The sequence below is a fragment of the Protopterus annectens genome, chromosome 9.part0, assembly GCF_019279795.1.
Source record: "Protopterus annectens isolate FY-2018-M chromosome 9.part0, PAN1.0, whole genome shotgun sequence".
Lineage (NCBI taxonomy): Eukaryota > Metazoa > Chordata > Ceratodontiformes > Protopteridae > Protopterus > Protopterus annectens.
The window spans coordinates 809,347,973-809,366,851 of record NC_056743.1 but is presented as its reverse complement, the minus strand read 5'-3'; the positions used below and the strand labels follow the sequence as shown (position 1 = coordinate 809,366,851).

The 18,879-nt window shown below is 44.6% G+C and overlaps 1 protein-coding gene across 2 annotated transcripts in view; it reads right to left on the bottom strand.

Moving 5' to 3' along the window:
* CTDSP2 (CTD small phosphatase 2) overlaps positions 1-18,879 on the bottom strand; it is a 267,042-nt gene that overhangs the window by 35,300 nt on the left and 212,863 nt on the right. Inside the window, exon 8 of one of the 2 annotated variants that reach the window (XR_006366269.1) lies at positions 7,953-8,038. The exons of the other annotated variant lie outside the window; for it this stretch is intronic. The gene's annotated coding sequence lies outside the window, so the exon portion shown is untranslated. The remainder of the gene's footprint in view (positions 1-7,952; positions 8,039-18,879) is intronic. 2 annotated transcript variants of the gene reach the window in all.

The window sequence follows — 18,879 nt, the reverse complement described above, 5'->3', positions numbered from 1 at the left end:
TGGTGGTGTAGATTTAGTGAGACTATGTGATGAGTGTGGTGTGGTGCAAATGTTTACCTTCTCCTCATGACTGTCAAGTTCAGTCTTGGTTGGAGAGAGCTTTACCTCCAGTTTGGCTAGATAAGTGCATCTCTCACAGGTTGTAGTTTTGTTGGGTGGTAGGAGGAGAGGGTTGTCTGTGTACATGAGGCAATTTCTACATTGCCTCAAGATGCCCAGATTCACCAGATAAGACAGGAGAGAACACTGGGAGCTGACCTTTGGACATGCCTGAATAAAAAAACATTTTCCTCTAGCTAAGTGAGGAAAGTGAATACAAGAGCTGTTTTTCTCTAAGCAAGTGAGAAAAGTACAAAAACTGTTTTTCTCTACGTAATGAGGAAGATTGAGTGCTATAGTAATTAGTAGCTTATGTAGTGCTTACAAGTTCTGAACAACTGCTGAGCATGAATAAGCATAAGCAAATTTAAGTGCTAAAACTAAGAATCTGTATCTGCACTAGACGAGTTACAGGACAGAAACAATTGCAAATGAAGGCTTTCAAATCAGAAAGTTGAGAGAGATGGAAGAGTGCCCAAACGGCCAATAACTACAACTTCTAGGCCAGAACCACTCCTTATGTGGTAGACAGGTTACCTAGTGCTTACCACTCCCACTGATAAGCTAGAAGGCTTCCCTCCAACACACAAAGGCTTGGGGGGCTCAGAAGCTTACATACAGTCCTGGATACAGCAAATCTTTATCTGGAACACTAGTTACAGGAAAGGTAGGAAACAGGCTTACAGTTTTTTTTTTTTTTTGTTTTTTTGTTACAGAAAAGTAGCAAAAACAGTAGTAAAAACAATTCACATGCAGTGCAAGCTAGCACACTTGAATATGCAGCAATATTAGACCAAACATAGTTTACAAAAATGCAATTAAATTAAAAAGGACTAAAAGCCAAGTGCAGAAAGAGTTTATTAGGTAGAATGTGGTAAAGAGATGGGACTGGGGGAATGTCCCACATCAAATCTACAGTGGGGCGGGCAACTGCAAAAGCCACCAAATTTAAACTACAAACCAAAAATAGGGAGGGTGTGTGGGACAGAACAGTTTCAACAGAGATCTAAGCAACAACTAACAGTACAAACTTTAAAACTAAAAAAAATATTCTCAGCTCTGTATATTTGCCGATCAGTCTCTCAGAACAGTGAGACAACAGTTTCAGCAGAGATCTAAGCAACAATTAAACTCTATAACCAAAAAATATATACTCAGCTCTGTATATCTGCAGATAATCTGTAAGGCAGTCTCTCAGAACACAGGTTCCAGCAATTTGAACGCAGATGTTGCTATACCAACTGACGACACGTCAGAAAAGGGGGGTGGGTAGGGTTACCATAATTCTGTGCATGTAAAAGAGGACGAAAAAATGTGCTGCTGCTATCAGCAAAAAAAAAAAAAAAGGTCTGTGTTTGGGGATTTTTGATTGGCCCATATGCCAGTAAACGAGCCAATCAAAAACTCGCACAGCGGACCCTCTTCTGTTCAATGCAGGACATCAAGCTGTTCCGCACTGAACACAGCTCCGCTTTTTGATTGGCTCGTATACCGGAATTTTCAAAAACCGCCCGGACAGGAGCCCAAAAAAGAGGACGTGTCCGGAGAAACCCAGACGTACGGTAACCTTAGTGGTGGGGAAAACAGTTTCAACAGAGGTCTAAGCAACAACTAACAGTACAAACTTTAAAACCAACAAAAATAAAATTAAAAATATTCTCAGCTCTGTATACCCTGCTATAAAACCCGCATTTGCGCGGTTTTTCGCGCCGGGCAGTGCCGGTTAGCTAGGGTATAACTATTCCCGGCTCTACAAAGTCTACTCTTCAATTTTTCCCTTGGAACTAGACAAACTTTCAACTTAAGCACTCAAACCATCCACTTCTCATCCTGGCACTTGCTCAAAACTCATAGGAAGCACTAAACCTTAGCACTAGACCCCTCTATACTGTAGAGAAGGACAAGGCTCTCTATTCGACCTTACCAGCCAATCAGTAAAACAGTTCACTGTACCTATCCAGGCAAGTCCAAAAGAGCAGTTTCAGGTGCACTCTCCGGTTCAACTGATTAATCTTGGCATTTTGAGGCAATGTTACAATTGCCTCATGTACACAGACAACCCTCTCCTCCTTCCACCAAAGACTAATACATGCAAGAGATGCAACTATACAGCTAAACTGGAGGCTAAGCTCTCTCAACCCAAGACTGGACCAGGCAGTCAAAAGGAGAAGGGAATTACTTGCATCACACCACCAGTCTCACATAGACCTATGAAACCAGCAGAAAACACACAAATACACGAAAACATACTCGGAGGCTCTAAATAAAAATCTGCAAAAGTAACAGCGACCTCCAAAGCAGACATCCAAGCAACCTCCACCCCCCAACACAAACCATGAAACAGATACTCCACAAAACCAGTGTGCCATGCAATCACAGCCCTTAAGGCAAAATAACATATCCAACACACTAGTAATAGGTGACTCTACAGTCAGGCACACTGACGTCCCACTCACTAGGCTGAAAGCACAGTTGTGTGCACTTACCATAAATGTAGATGTTCAAGTGTATTCACTGTTGCAGTCATTACATTTGGATAATCTGCTGGCAGGTTGCCCTCAGACAGCTTGAATTCCAAAGTCTTGGGTCCTGCGTCAGTTGCTGTCTTCTCTTCCATGATGTCAGGTCAGCAAATTACCCAAATGTACTGACTGCAACAGTGAAACACGAAGAACATCAAGGAGAAGGTTACTGTTAGCTGCCTGTCGGGTGTCAGGATCCGCCACATAACACAAGCACTCAGGTCACTCCAGAACAAGTACAAATACGACTCTGTCATTGTCTATATTGGAGTGAATGACCTGAGCCATACCTCCCTGAACTACATGAAGAGAGACATGGAGGAGCTCTATGATCATGTAGCTCAGGCCAGTATGACCCTGACCTTGAGTAGCATCCGGCCCTCACCAAGAATGATACCATGGTATAGAAAAAAATTATCAACAATTGGCTAAGCTTCTGGTGTCATTCAAAGGGGATCCAGTGTTAGTCAGCCTGGGATGACATGCTCGACAAGCCACGCTGCTTCACTAGAAATGTTTTGCACCTGTCACCCTTAGGCTTTAGAATACCAGCCAAGGCTCTTGACACCCCCCCATACTGCCTTTTTTAGGCAAGGCTCAAAAGACAAACCCACCACTGTAAATAGCACAAGTAACAAAAAACTGAGGGCAATGCTACTCAATACCAGAAGTCAAAACCTCAAAATGCATGCACACGAGGCACTCCTCAGTATGGAGAAAATCGATATATGTGCAGTAACAGAAACCTGGTTTAAGGCTCCAGAGAGCACGCCAGCAGTACCAGGCTGCCATACATTTAGGCCACAAAACCCAGACCGAAATACAAAAGGCGCGGGCGTATCCATATTCATCAAGGATACCCCACACCGCATTCATGGAAACACTGGGAAACAAAGGTACTACCAAACACCCTGATATTGGGTGATTTCAATTACCCAAACATTAACTGGGAGAACTACTCAAGTACAAACTCCCTTGCCCAACATTTCTTAGAATTTATAAACTCACATGCCCTGGATCAACTGGTCAACACCCCCACCAGAGGTGACAGCATACTGGACCTGGTCATCACCAACATGGGCGACCAGTGTTCCACACAGAGGTCAACCCCTCGCTGGTTAGATCTGACCATAAACGAATCACTCTGGATATCCACATTCCGCCACCATCCCCGGTCAAAGAAAGGGTCTACTTCATATGACCTAAATTTCATTTGACTGAAATTCATTTGACTGAGACCAAAACACTGAAAGTTCAAAAGACTGAAAACTCATTTGACTGAAACTCATAACACCGAGACATTAAAGTAAAAGGTATATGCCCTTTTCTCCACTGTAGTGCGATCCTGGAGTTAATATCACTAGTTAGGGGTGGGGGGCAAAGCCCCCTACATAGTTTACGTAAGTATTGTTTTCTGCAATGAGTTATTCATTGCAGTTATAAATATCCATGTGTATGGTTTATGGTTTAAAATGTATAAAGTATGTAGGGGATATAGCCAACATCCTGGCAGATAGGTTCAGTGCAAACCCCCAAAAGGGCCCATAATTATACCAGAAAAATGTAGTGCCCCTGAAATCACAGACACTCAGGTTAAAAACAGCCCTCTCCAAAGCCAAAAAAAACAGCATCAATGGGACCGGACGGTGTCCCAGGCTGCATCCTACACGAGCTCAAAGATGAACTAACCCCTCACCTAAACACACTGTTTAAACTCAGCTTCCCTACAGGCTACATGCCCACAGAATGGCACACAGAAACGGTTATTACACTCCACAAAGGTGGAGCCACAACGGACCCTGGGAACTATCGTCCTAGAAGCCTGACTTGCTTGGTCTGCAAAGCTATGGAGCACATCATCAGGGATCTCATTAACAGAGACATTGGGAACCTCCAAACACTGGACCCTACCCAGTTCGGCTTTGTAAAGGGCAGATCATGCCTCCTAAAACCTGGTGGACTTCTTTGAGACCGTTACCAAGGCTATAGACGAGGGAAAGGTGGTCCACACAGCTTACCTAGATCTCGCAAAAGCCTTCAACACCATTCCCCACTCAGGTATTATAGACAAGCTCACCAGCCTGAACATAAACCCCTACGTCATGAGATGGGTTGCCAACTGGCTCATGGATAGAAACTACACGGTAAGAGTTGCGGGAGCTAGGTCTGACTCTAAACCGATTACAAGTGGCATTCCCCAGGGCTCAGTCCTAGGACCCCTTCTGTTCGGCATATACTTCTCAGAAGTATAGGCAAGCACAGGAGGACTATGGCTGACCAAGTTCGCAGACGACTGCAAACTAGGGGCTATAACTGACTCTCCTGCTGACACAGACATCCTCCAAAAGGGTCTCACTGACACAGATACTTGGTGTCAAAACCATGGCCTCAAGCTAAATGCCATAAAGTGCATAGTCATCCCCTTTGGAAAAAACAAGTACCCACAAAATACCACATAGGTGGTAGCCCCCTAAATACGGAAGACGTAATAAGGGATCTGGGGATCCAAGTAGATAGTAACCTCTCCTTTGATAATCACATTGCCAAAGTGGTTAGAAAATCCTTCTATGTGGCCCACCTAATCATAAAAGGGTTTGCATCCAGATTGAAAGAGGTCAATGGGCCCCTCTACGCATCACTCATCAGACCCATCAAAATGCCCTATTTGGGATGTACCTTACAAGACACCTGCAACAAGACCACAGAAGTACCTCACCAAGAGGATCATTGGCCTCAAGCAGATGCCCTATGCAGCTCGACTGAAGAAACTCCAGCTGTACTCGGCTGCATACAGCCTACTCAGAGGTGATCTCTGCCTAACATACAAGGCTGACATAACAAGGCTATGTCCAACCCAGAACTGATGGAAATGCTCCACCTAAAGAAAACCATATCCCCTCGAGCCACAAGCTCCAGGGATCTAAACCTCACCACAACAATAAATAGGACGTGCTGGAGGGATAGATTCCTGTCCCAGAGACTTCCCATGCTCTGGAACAAGATTCCAATCTACATTAGGCAGAGCTCCTCGCTAACACTCTTCAAGAGAAACCTTAACAAGTGACTAGGAAACAGAAAGTTTACCCCAGGGATCACTTCAATGGCTCTGTTGGACAGAGACACAGGGAACTAATCTAAGGGGGGGGGGGGCGGCAAAAGCCAACACATTCCAGCTAGGCTTACAAATGCCTTTGGGCAGCTAGCCTAGTACCTACCTATAAACCTAAGTCTACCTGGGATTATCTCAATAGGTATCTGGGAGATGCCCAACAGAGTCTCCAAGATAAGTGAATCAGCTTGATCTGCCGGTTCCTTAGTCTAAGAACTTCTGACACCACTCCAGCCTCTGACGTGGTCTCACTATAGGGCAACTGAGATGGAACTGCACATACCATTTCCTCATGCAGAATGGCTAAGGTGTGCCACACAAAAACAAATACAACTGTGGGGTTCTGTACATGTGCTACAGAGTGCTTAACTATACAGCGAGATCAATGCTGAGATCTCTGTGTTAAGCCCAAAGAATGTACAGCACATCTACAAATGTTCGCCAACTTTCACCATACTGTGTACAGAGTCCCCTAAACAACAACTACCTACTGATTTCTCCTCATCGTAGGGTGTGGTGCCTTCCCCTGCAAATGATTCCTCCAATAGAATGCACATAGTCTGCTTTTGCACTTTCACCTTTGTGTGGTGTTGCAGTGCTGTACAGCCTCCGTATGGAATAACTCTTGGGTTGTTATGAAGTCACAAGACACTTTAATTGTCTCGGGCAGCTTCTACACAATCACTGGCCATTACTTTTCAGACAGAGTCCAGGAAAAATCCACAAAGCAAGATTTTTTGTTGACCTGCCTCCCTTCTTTACCAGTTAGAATTGTCCCAGAAAATTCTATTTAAAAAAAGGGTCTGTACTATAACAGCGAACGCTTAACGTGAACACTGTATAATCGACCCAAAAAAAATAAAAACACAAAATTCCGAACAAACGTAACCGTGATTTTTTTCCCTGGGGAGGGGGGGAGGTCGCTGGTCCGCAAAAAAAACAAAGTGGTGAGCTTCGCCCCCAACAACCCCCCCCCCACACTCCCCCTACTTAAATATACCAACTCAGAGATCGCACCACAGTGGAGGAAGCAGCAAAGTCCCGAAAACGGCCCAGTGATTTTTTTCCCCTAGGAAAAAAAAAAAAATAAATCACTGTTCCGTGTCTTCAGGATTTTGCCGTTTCAACATTTAGCTGTCGATTAAACAGTGTTCGCTATATTAAGCGTCCACTTACTTAATAGGGAACCTTAAAAACAGGGACTATGAAAAGAAGCCTCTCACTTAAAGTATACCAACACTCTCCAGAAATTTGCAAAGGAAGCCGTAATTCAGAGCACTTCAATTCTAAGAAGAAAGTTCATTAGACTGAAGGAAAGAGAATGGCAACTAAATGCCATACTGTCAATTTCCAGCAAAGCTTTTCAAACAGGATTTGTCCTCCCTCCCAGTACAAAAGTCTAGCTTAAACCCCACTTCAAAAAGGGGGTCATCCATGGAGGCAGAACCAGGGGGGAGAGAGTGACTACAATACTGACTGGCTCTATGATGGGCATCACAGATCTACAGTAGAGTCACTCTTGGCAAATGGATGAGGAAACCTTACCTCTAAATGACTGCAACGTGCTGGGTTACTAAAAACAACTGTTCCTTAACTGTTCCCTTATGACTTTGCCATCTAGCTACAATGTGCTACAGCAGTTCGAAAGACTACATTTCCTAAAGTCCTAATCCTTGAGGCTACCACCCATCCAGATGGAGGTGCTCTAACAGTGGGCCTGACATGGTTTTCTCCCACTGGAGGGAAACAGATGACCTTGGTCTTTCACTCATCTCACTCAAGCTGCCCTGACCAGCAATTCAACCTCAGTCACCTGGAACACAGACAAGCCTCCATTCTTGTATGCCAAAAGGACAGTGTGCTGTACGATTTAAAAACAAACCTCATAACACTGATGGTTAACTCATCTTTTCGGCACAAAGGGAATGAGAGATCCTGCAATGCTGTCTGCTTGGTGGACTCCAGAGAAAAATGGTCATAAAGAGAGAAAGTGTATGGAAGAAAATGCTCACAGCCCAGGTATTCATCCAGCACAAGGGAGATGAATAAATAGAGAACCAAAACAGGGGAATGCAGCCTCAGAAGGCCACTACCCAAATGCTGGCCCTTAGTGTACATGAACAAAGCATGAGCAAAATGCAGGTGCTGCAGTACTAGAAAAATAAATAAATTAAATAAAAAAATAACATAATCCACCAGTCTTGATAGGCTCAACTACTTACAAAACTTCAAATACAATGAATTATATTCATCTTCCTTGCCTCCAGTGTCGCCTTAAAAACTTGGATGTTCATTCCCACTTCACAAGCTGTTCCAACAAAAAAAAAAATTACCAATTTACCAAAACCACATAGGAGAAAGTACAGTTGTGTACACTTACCATAAATGTAGATGTTAAGAGTGTATTCACTGTTGCAGTCATTACATTTGGGTACTCCTGCTGGCAGGTTGCCCTCAGTCAGACTGAATTCCAAAGTCTTGGGTCCTGCATCGGCTGCTATCACCCCTTCTCTGACGTCAGGTTGTCAGGGGTATACAAGAAGCAGCCGGCGCCATTTTCTTCAGTTTTTCTTGCCCCAGATGTCAGGTGCCCCCTAAAAGGGTAGCCAGAATTTATACATAAATAAAAATACACACACCAATATAAACTTTACCTTCACCAACAAGCAAATACACCACATAGGTTGTATAAATCAGAGAAGGAAAGAAAAGTTCCAGCAGAAAAAAGGGAGATGGCGGGTGGGTAACCTGGACTGCAACAGTGAATACACAAAAACATCTACATTTATGGCAAGTGTACACAACTGTACTATGTTCTTAGTGTTTCACTGTTGCAGTCATTACATTTGGGTAGAGTCCCAAAGCTATGGTTGGGAGGCTGGAGCTAAACAGCATTAGGAGCGGCTATGAGGCCCTGCAGAACTGCAGTGGCAAAGCCTGCCCTAGCTTTAGAGTAGAGTTGCAGATGATAGTGCTTTGTAAAGGTATGCACTGAACTCCAAGTAGCAGCCTCTAAAATGTCTTTGGTTGGTACTCCCTTGAGAAAGGCTGCTGAAGTGCTGCAGCTCTGGTTGAATGTGGTCTAATGCCCTTAGGCACTGGCTTGCCACGGTGTATATAGCAGAAACGAATGCAGTGGCCTGTCCACTTTGAAATAGTCTGCTTTGAGATAGCCTTTCCTTGTGATCCTGCAGCACATGCCACTAGTAATTGCTCCATTTTCCTGAAAACTTTGGTTTTGTCCAAGTAGAATCTAAGTTGTTTGTGTACGTCCAAAGAATGCAGAATTCTCTCCCATTTGTTTTGTGGATTTGGATAAAAAGTTGGCAGATGAATAGTTTGGTTAAGAGCCACACTGGACACCACCTTAGGCATAAATGTTGGGTTTGTCCTCAGGGAGACCCTGTCTGGATAAACATGATAAAAGGCTCCACAGTCATGAGTGCTTGTAACTCTGAAACCAGTCTTGCAGAAGTTATTGCTAGGAGCAGAGCTGTTTTCCAAGATAAAAACTTTATGTCAGCAGTAGCAGTTGGCTCAAAAGGAAGCAGGGTGAGTTTTTCCAAGGCATAGTTGAGGTCCCATGCAGGCATTGCTCTCCTTGGAGGCCTTAAGTTTTTGGCTCCTCTGAGGTACTGCTTTAATAAAAGATGAGAAAAGATTGGTGGCTCTGTATTGTAATGAGCCGAAATGGCAGAGGCATGAATTTTAACTGATGAAAAAGATGGGCCTTTGTCCAGCATCTCAGTTAAGTATTGCACAATCTGAGGAATGTTTGGAACAGCTGTATCAGTTCCTTGTGCCTGGTTCCAAGCTCAGAATCTCTTCCATTTTCCAGCATAAGATTTTGTAGTACTAGGCCTTCTGGCTTCCAAAATGACACCCATCACAGCTTTACTGACATGTGTGTTTTGTATGACTACATTATCCGCCATGCTGCCAGGTTTAAAGTACTGAGTTGGCTGTGCAGGATCTGACTGTTTTGCTGGGACAGTAGATGAGGTATTTGAGGTAAGGCCCAAGCTAGGCATTGAGACAAGTTCCTTAAGATTGGATACCAGTATTGGCGGGGCCAGTCTGGGGCAATCAGAATCATCTTTGGCTTCTCCTGTCTGACCTTTAGGAGTACCTTGGGGAGGAGAGGTATATACGGATAGGTTTTTCCAGCTGAAAGACAGGGCGTCCACTTTCCATGCTTGTCTGTGAGAAGTCCTTGTGCAGAATCTTTTTAGTTGGTAGTTGTGAGGGAAGGCAAATAGATCTATGTCCGGGCACCCCCATTTCCTTATCATGCTGAAGACTTGTGGATCCAGCTGCCACTCGTGGGGATCCATGAGGTTTCTTCTTTGTTCATCTGCCAGAGTGCTTTCCTTTCCTGGCAGGAATTGTGCCTACAGATGTACTTGGTAAGTCAAGGCTGTCCCCCACAAAGTCATGGTTAGTCTGCAAAGGGGGTAAGAATGTGTGCCTCCCTGCTTGTTTATCTACCACATGACCATGGTGTTGTCTGTCTATCAGTAGTTGTCCCGGATGAAGTTGGTCCTTGAAGGCTGTCAGGGCATTTTGAACAGCTAGCATCTCCTTTTGATTGATATGTAGATGCATTTGGGTTGAGGACCATGTGCCCTGAATGCATTTTCCTGCCATATGGGCCCCCCAGGCATAATCTGAAGCATCCGTTGTTAGCGTCTGCTTGGCTGGGGTAATGTGAATGGCTGTCCCTTGTTCTGGTGACAAGCCTTTTCCCACCATTGAAACTCTTGTTGCAGGCAGGGAATGAGAGTAATCATTGTTTCCAGGCTGTGGCAATGTTGAGTCCAAACACTTTTTAGGTACCACTGAAGTTTCCTCATATGCAGTCTTGCATATGGAATTAGTAGGATGCAGGATGCCGGATGCCATGAAGCCCAAAGCCTGCAGAATTTTCCTTGCAGATAACTGGGCCTTTGTTGCCAACATTTTCAAATAGGTTGCCAGTTGCCTTTGTTTGTCCGGCGGGAAATAAGCCATCTGGGCAGTTGTATTTAAGCTTGCACCCAGGAATATTATCTCTTGAGAGGGTACTAGTTTTGATTTATTTTCGTTGACTGTGTACCCTAGGCATGTTAGACGTCTTTTCGCAAATGCCAGATGCTGTAGAAGAATGTCCTTGTTCTCTGCTTGAATTAGACAGTCGTCCAAGTAAGGATATATTTGTATTCATCTTTGTCTGCAGAATGCAATTACTGGTGCCAGGCACTTTGTAAAGACTCTGGGCGCAGTAGATAAGCCAAAGGGCAGTGCAGAGAATTGGTAACGCATTGAGCCAGCCTTGAATCGGAGGTATCTTCTGCATGACTGTCTGATTGGAACATGCAGGTATGCCTCTTTTAGGTCTAAAGTCACAAGCCAAGCATTCTTGCCCAACATGGGCAGAAGCTGCTGCAAAGTCAACATTTTGAATTTTGGTACATCCAGGAATGTGTTTAGAATAGATAGGTCCAGTACTGGTCTCCAGGCCTTGTCCTTTCTGGGTACCAAGAACAGTCTTGAGTAAAATCCTTGTCCCCGCTCTTGCTCTGGTACTTGTTGAATGGTCCCCATGTCTATGAGGGATGGGATTTGTTTTTGTGCCTCTTCCCATTGATGTTTTGGGAGATCTGGCCAGTCGTTTGCCTTTGGCAGGGTATGGAAATGGAACTTGTACCCTTGTGACACTACTTAGAACCCACTTGTCCTGGGTTATAATGTGCCAATTTTGAGAAAAAAGTGCTAATTTTCCCCCTAAGGGTGCTGCCAGGACATAAGTGCTTGGTGCCGGCAGGGGGGGAAGTCAATGGGAGTTTCCTGTATGGCTGTGATTTGTCTTCTCCAACTTTGTAGGTAGAAGCACCCCATTGCTTTGACCTGTATGAACCTTGCACCTTGGTTCTGCCTCTAAGGTGTCTGGATCTGCCCCTTTGAGGTCTGTCCGACACAGGAAAGGACAAATTCTTTGTAGGCCAGTGTCTACTAAACCTAGGTGGCTGTACTTGTAAAACATCTTTGACAGTTTGCATAGATTTAGCTTTGTCCTCCATTTTCTTTAACACCTCTTCTGCCTTAACACCAAACAAAGTATCATGCTGTAAAGGTGCATCTAATAATTTAACTAACATGATCAGGCAGATTTTGTTCCTTTAACCAACCATGCCTCCTAATTACAGAACCCGTAACTGCGGCCCTGCAGGAGGCCTCCAAAGAATCAAAACCACATTGCAAAGTATGCTTTCCAACCTGTTCAGCTGCATGCAATAAATCCTGCATTTCCTTGTTTTCTGCACATTCAGAGTTTAACAACATTTTCTGTTTAAGCAATGTCATGACATGTTGCTGACATTTGAGCATAAGAATCTGAGAGTTTAAGGCCCTTATTGCCAAGGTAGCAGATGTGTAAACCTTTTTTTCCCATCTATCCAGTGCCCTCGAATTTCTGTCAGAGGAGGTAGGGTTTTTTGCAACAGAAGCCTTAACTCCTTTGGGACCCTGTGAAATAGTTTCTGGGTCAGCAGCAGGGTTTTTAAAAAGGAATTTATGAGAGTCAGGGACCCTGTAATATCTGTCAGGCTTAACAGGAGCTGGAGGTAAGGAGTCAGGGGTCAGACTAGACTCTGAAAACACATAGGGTAGAGAATATTCCTGATCAGAAGAGGAATCAGAAGAAATAGAAACCTGATCGAAAGATTCATAGTCAGTCTCTTGCCTAGGCCTCTTATCAGGAGGGGGATGGGAACCCCTGATCAAGTCTTCGGCCATTCTGAGCATCTGTTTTTTGGGCATAGAGGCCTGTCCACGTGGCTCTTGAGTTTGTTTCTTTGCTTTAGAAGGTGCTTTAGTCTTTGCCTTTGAAGCTGAAATCGGTTTAATGTAAAGATGTTTAGGTCTGAATACACCCTCAGAAGCCAGTGCCTGCTCAGCGGCTCCAGACCCATCTGAGGGAATAGTGTCAGAGGCTCCAATGCCTTGAGTTTCCAGCGGCATAGCAGACTCCACGTGGGAGTCGGTTGCGGCCTGCGTCTCTAAAGTAGCGGGCGCCAGGAGCTGCAAAAGCGCCTCACTGAGAACCGGCGACTGGCTTAGGAGAAGCTTCGTCGTTGGTTTTGGACCTCGGTTGTTTATCTCTCTCCTTTTCTTTGCATTTTTTGTGAACTCCAGTAGTCGTATGGCTATCCGACGACATTTCTGGATAATTAAACCGGCGTCCAAAGTACTTTAAAGCAAAATCATACCAATGCTTAATAGTGCGTTGGTTAAATCAAGCACAAAACAGACAACCAGAAACATTGTGATCAGGGCCTAGGCAAGGAGTGCAGTAAGAATGAAAGTCCTTATGAGGTATTTGCTTTCCACAAGAAATACAATCATCAACTTTTTCTGACATCAGTCTGGAGCAAGAAAAAAGTTTCCCCAATGGGGTACTTAGCTTTATTGAAGACTTCGGGTCTGAAACTCAAATACGACAATCTCAGGAGTCGGCCGACCGGCACTTGCGAACTGCTTCTGCTTCGGGCACCGCGCAGCAAGAAAGACTGAAAAAAATGGCGCCGGCTGCTTCTTTTATACCCCTGACGACCTGACGTCAGGGAAGGGGCGACAGCAGCCAACGCAGGACCCAAGACTTTGGAATTCAGGCTGACTGAGGGCAACCTGCCAGCAGGATTACCCAAATGTAATGACTGCAACAGTGAAACACGAAGAACATCACTTGCACAACATTCTTTCTTTTAATGCACAGCCTAGCTTATTTCTAAAACTTCCTGTTTGCACAAGGGACCTTAAGAAGTTTTCCTGTAAATGTAAGGCCCAAGAATGTTACCACTGTAGGAACCCTAAATAATGCATCCAGGTCTGTGTTCATGTCCTAAAGGTATGTTCTAAATATCGTTTAACAGGCTGATGTGATGGCTTTCCTTTAAAATCAAAGTATTTAATATACTTTTAGGAAATGAGTTTACATAAAGGCATGAAAAAAGTACAGTTTTGTACCTATCATAAATGTAGATGTCCGATAGGTATGCATCTGCAGTCCTTACATGTGGGTTGTCCTGCCTCAGGCAGCCCTTCGGTCGGCCGGATTCCAAAGTCTGGGTCCGGCGTCGGCTGATGTCGCCCTTTCCCCGACGTCAGACCGCCGGGGGTATAAAAGAGTCAGCCAACGCCATCTTCCTCAGTTTTTCTTGCCCCAAATGCCAGGTGCCCTCTAAGGAAGGCTAAATTTGGAGAAATGCAAAATATTCCAAACATGCACAGTAATATAAAACAAATACACCATAATAGATTATCCCTCTTCACCCAAGAAATACCACTGAGGGGAAGGAGGGAGGGAAAACCTGACTGCAGATGCATACCTATCGGACATCTACATTTATGGTAGGTACAAAACTGTACTATGTCCTTCAAGGATGCATCTGCAGTCCTTACATATGGGTAGAATACCATAGCCAAGCTGGGGGTGGTAGGATCTAAGAAAGTGATGGTGTAGCTAAAATGCCCTGCAGGACTGCCGTAGCAAAGCCTGCTCTGGATCTGGAATATAAGGGCAAATTGTAATGCTTGGAAAAAGTATGCACGGAGCTCCATGTAGCAGCTTCTAAAATGTCCTTGGTAGTCACCCCTCTCAAAAAGGCTGTGGAGGTGGCTGTGGCTCTGGTGGAATGAGGTCTGATGTTAGCTGGCACAGATTTTCCATGATAAGAGTAGCAGAATCAATGCAATTTCCTATCCATTTTGAAATTGTCTGTTTGGAAATTGCTTTGCCTTGAATGCCTGCAGCATATGCTACCAACAGCTGGTCAGTTTTTCTGAAAGTCTTAGTTCTGTCCAAGTAGTAGCGTAACTGTCTGTGAATGTCCAGGGTATGCAGAAGTTTTTCTCCCTTGTTTTGCGGATCTGGAAAGAAGGTAGGCAGGTGAATAGCTTGGTTCAATGAGACCCTGGATACCACCTTTGGCATGAATGAAGGATTGGTTCTCAAGGAGACTCTGTCCTGATGAAAAATAAGAAATGTTTGTACTGCCATGAGTGCCTGCAATTCAGATACTCTTCTTGATGAGGTTATGGCCAGAAGGAAGGCAGTCTTCCAAGACCGGAACTGTAACTCTGAAGTTGCTGCTGGTTCAAAGGGAGGTAAAGTCAACTTTTCCAACATGAAGTTAAGGTCCCATGTAGGCACTGGTGGTTTTCTTGGAGGATTGATGTTTTTAATTCCTCTTAGAAACTGCCTTAGGAGAGGATGAGAGAAGACAGGTGGATCAGTATTTTATTCTGCTGAAATTGCTGAAGCATGAATTTTTATGGAAGAGTAAGAAAGGCCATTGTGGAGCATTTCTGCCAAGTATTCCAGGATATGTGCCATGCTCATCACTGTGGCATCTAGGCCCTTTGGTGCTCCAAGTGTGGAATCTTTTCCATTTTGCTGAATATGCCTTTCTCGTGGAAGGTCTGCGAGCTTCCATGATGATATCCTTCACTCTCTTGGATAGCTTTTCCTGGTGAGGAGTCAAGGTATTCTCCAGGCTGTCAGCTGCAGGGTTTGCAGGCTGGAGTGCAGAGTTTTGTAATTGTGTTGTGTCAGAAGGAGTGACCATTGTGGTAGAGGCCACGGTTTCGTGTGTGACCGGTATCGTAACAGTGGGTACCAGTGTGGTAGAGGCACGGGTTTGTCCTCAGGGAGACCCTGTCTGGATAAACATGATAAAAGGCTCCACAGTCATGTGTGCTTGTAACTCTGAAACCAGTCTTGCAGAAGTTATTGCTAGGAGCAGAGCTGTTTTCCAAGATAAAAACTTTATGTCAGCAGTAGCAGTTGGCTCAAAAGGAGGCAGGGTGAGTTTTTCCAAGGCATAGTTGAGGTCCCATGCAGGCATTGCTCTCCTTGGAGGCCTTAAGTTTTTGGCTCCTCTGAGGTACTGCTTTAATAAAAGATGAGAAAAGATTGGTGGCTCTGTATTGTAATGAGCCGAAATGGCAGAGGCATGAATTTTAACTGATGAAAAAGATGGGCCTTTGTCCAGCATCTCAGTTAAGTATTGCAAAATCTGAGGAATGTTTGGAACAGCTGTATCAGTTCCTTGTGCCTGGTTCCAAGCTCAGAATCTCTTCCATTTTCCAGCATAAGATTTTGTAGTACTAGGCCTTCTGGCTTCCAAAATGACACCCATCACAGCTTTACTGAGATGTGTGTTTTGTATGACTACATTATCCGCCATGCTGCCAGGTTTAAAGTACTGAGTTGGCTGTGCAGGATCTGACTGTTTTGCTGGGACAGTAGATGAGGTATTTGAGGTAAGGCCCAAGCTAGGCATTGAGACAAGTTCCTTAAGATTGGATACCAGTATTGGCGGGGCCAGTCTGGGGCAATCAGAATCATCTTTGGCTTCTCCTGTCTGACCTTTAGGAGTACCTTGGGGAGGAGAGGTATATACGGATAGGTTTTTCCAGCTGAAAGATAGGGCGTCCACTTTCCATGCTTGTCTGTGAGAAGTCCTTGTGCAGAATCTTTTTAGTTGGTAGTTGTGAGGGAAGGCAAATAGATCTATGTCCGGGCACCCCCATTTCCTTGTTATCATGCTGAAGACTTGTGGATCCAGCTGCCACTCGTGGGGATCCATGAGGTTTCTTCTTTGTTCATCTGCCAGAGTGCTTTCCTTTCCTGGCAGGAATTGTGCCTACAGATGTACTTGGTAAGTCAAGGCTGTCCCCCACAAAGTCATGGTTAGTCTGCAAAGGGGGTAAGAATGTGTGCCTCCCTGCTTGTTTATCTACCACATGACCATGGTGTTGTCTGTCTATCAGTAGTTGTCCCGGATGAAGTTGGTCCTTGAAGGCTGTCAGGGCATTTTGAACAGCTAGCATCTCCTTTTGATTGATATGTAGATGCATTTGGGTTGAGGACCATGTGCCCTGAATGCATTTTCCTGCCATATGGGCCCCCCAGGCATAATCTGAAGCATCCGTTGTTAGCGTCTGCTTGGCTGGGGTAATGTGAATGGCTGTCCCTTGTTCTGGTGACAAGCCTTTTCCCACCATTGAAACTCTTGTTGCAGGCAGGGAATGAGAGTAATCATTGTTTCCAAGCTGTGGCAATGCTGAGTCCAAACGCTTTTTAGGTACCACTGAAGTTTCCTCATATGCAGTCTTGCATATGGAATTAGTAGGATGCAGGATGCCGGATGCCATGAAGCCCAAAGCCTGCAGAATTTTCCTTGCAGATAACTGGGCCTTTGTTGCCAACATTTTCAAATAGGTTGCCAGTTGCCTTTGTTTGTCCGGCGGGAAATAAGCCATCTGGGCAGTTGTATTTAAGCTTGCACCCAGGAATATTATCTCTTGAGAGGGTACTAGTTTTGATTTATTTTCGTTGACTGTGTACCCTAGGCATGTTAGAAGTCTTTTCGCAAATGCCAGATGCTGTAGAAGAATGTCCTTGTTCTCTGCTTGAATTAGACAGTCGTCCAAGTAAGGATATATTTGTATTCATCTTTGTCTGCAGAATGCAATTACTGGTGCCAGGCACTTTGTAAAGACTCTGGGCGCAGTAGATAAGCCAAAGGGCAGTGCAGAGAATTGGTAACGCATTGAGCCAGCCTTGAATCGGAGGTATCTTCTGCATGACTGTCTGATTGGAACATGCAGGTATGCCTCTTTAGGTCTAAAGTCACAAGCCAAGCATTCTTGCCCAACATGGGCAGAAGCTGCTGCAAAGTCAACATTTTGAATTTTGGTACATCCAGGAATGTGTTTAGAATAGATAGGTCCAGTACTGGTCTCCAGACCTTGTCCTTTCTGGGTACCAAGAACAGTCTTGAGTAAAATCCTTGTCCCCGCTCTTGCTCTGGTACTTGTTGAATGGTCCCCATGTCTATGAGGGATGGGATTTGTTTTTGTGCCTCTTCCCATTGATATTTTGGGAGATCTGGCCAGTCGTTTGCCTTTGGCAGGGTATGGAAATGGAACTTGTACCCTTGTGACACTACTTAGAACCCACTTGTCCTGGGTTATAATGTGCCAATTTTGAGAAAAAAGTGCTAATTTTCCCCCTAAGGGTGCTGCCAGGACATAAGTGCTTGGTGCCGGCAGGGGGGAAGTCAATGGGAGTTTCCTGTATGGCTGTGATTTGTCTTCTCCAACTTTGTAGGTAGAAGCACCCCATTGCTTTGACCTGTATGAACCTTGCACCTTGGTTCTGCCTCTAAGGTGTCTGGATCTGCCCCTCTGAGGTCTGTCCGACACAGGAAAGGACAAATTCTTTGTAGGCCAGTGTCTACTAAACCTAGGTGGCTGTACTTGTAAAACATCTTTGACAGTTTGCATAGATTTAGCTTTGTCCTCCATTTTCTTTAACACCTCTTCTGCCTTAACACCAAACAAAGTATCATGCTGTAAAGGTGCATCTAATAATTTAACTTTAACATGATCAGGCAGATTTTGTTCCTTTAACCAACCATGCCTCCTAATTACAGAACCCGTAACTGCGGCCCTGCAGGAGGCCTCCAAAGAATCAAAACCACATTGCAAAGTATGCTTTCCAACCTGTTCAGCTGCATGCAATAAATCCTGCATTTCCTTGTTTTCTGCACATTCAGAGTTTAACAACATTTTCTGTTTAAGCACTGTCATGACATGTTGCTGACATTTGAGCATAAGAATCTGAGAGTTTAAGGCCCTTATTGCCAAGGTAGCAGATGTGTAAACCTTTTTTTCCCATCTATCCAGTGCCCTCGAATTTCTGTCAGAGGAGGTAGGGTTTTTTGCAACAGAAGCCTTAACTCCTTTGGGACCCTGTGAAATAGTTTCTGGGTCAGCAGCAGGGTTTTTAAAAAGGAATTTATGAGAGTCAGGGACCCTGTAATATCTGTCAGGCTTAACAGGAGCTGGAGGTAAGGAGTCAGGGGTCAGACTAGACTCTGAAAACACATAGGGTAGAGAATATTCCTGATCAGAAGAGGAATCAGAAGAAATAGAAACCTGATCGAAAGATTCATAGTCAGTCTCTTGCCTAGGCCTCTTATCAGGAGGGGGATGGGAACCCCTGATCAAGTCTTCGGCCATTCTGAGCATCTGTTTTTTGGGCATAGAGGCCTGTCCACGTGGCTCTTGAGTTTGTTTCTTTGCTTTAGAAGGTGCTTTAGT